At 36.8% G+C, this 828-nt stretch overlaps 1 pseudogene; it reads left to right on the forward strand.

Annotated features, from left to right (window-relative positions):
- The first annotated feature begins 310 nt into the window (after positions 1-310).
- LOC112478817 lies at positions 311-413 on the forward strand (annotated as a pseudogene).
- Positions 414-828: the final 415 nt, after the last annotated feature.

An 828-nucleotide genomic window follows, 5' to 3' on the forward strand; every position in this document is an offset into this window, starting at 1 on the left:
TTTAGTACAAAAGAAAAAAATTCAGAAAACGATTACATAATAATAAATTCGATTTTGTATTTAAGCAATGTAAATGAAGATAAAAAGAACAGAAAAGTAAAACTGCTGACCTGTAGATCTAAAGTTAACATCAAAAAGGGTTAGGTGAAGAGAAATTTGTGATGCTTCTTATTTTTAAAAAGTGTGTTGTTGTTGTTGCTGTTAAATAAGAGCTCCTTCAGACATGGTTCAGACATAGTATAGCGGTTAGCACATCTGCTTTACACGCAGAAGTTCCTGGCTTTGCACCCCATTGGAGCCGCAGTATTTGGTCAATGGCCATGCCACCCTGAACAAGCCTGGAAGCTAAGCAGGGTCGGGCCTGGTTAGTACTTGGATGGGAGACCACCTAGGAAGACCAGGTGCTGTAGGCATAAGTAATAAAAATAAATAAAAGCTTCTTCACCATTTTCGAGTCATTATTCAAACACCACTGCTTACTGAGGTCCATCCTGAGTACCACTTTATAACTGTAACCTGCACCACACCTCCACCAGTTCTGTTTTCCAGAGCACTTATTGCCTTCTAACATCCTTGTTTATTTCTTATAGTTTGCTGTTTATCACTCTGTCAGAATCTCTACAAATTGCATCTCTTTTCTTCACAGATGCTCACTTTCTAGAACAGAACCTGGTCTGTGTTAAAACTCAATAAACGCTTGCCAAATGAAAGAATAAAGACGACATAGGCTACAAAATATCTTCTTATAGAAGAGTTATGCCCTACAAACATTAAATAAAATCCTGAGCAAAAAGTAGAAGGGAATAGCAATATATAAAAGAAATTATT

This window comes from Pteropus alecto, unplaced genomic scaffold, assembly GCF_000325575.1.
Source record: "Pteropus alecto unplaced genomic scaffold, ASM32557v1 scaffold22, whole genome shotgun sequence".
Classification (NCBI taxonomy): Eukaryota; Metazoa; Chordata; class Mammalia; order Chiroptera; family Pteropodidae; genus Pteropus; species Pteropus alecto.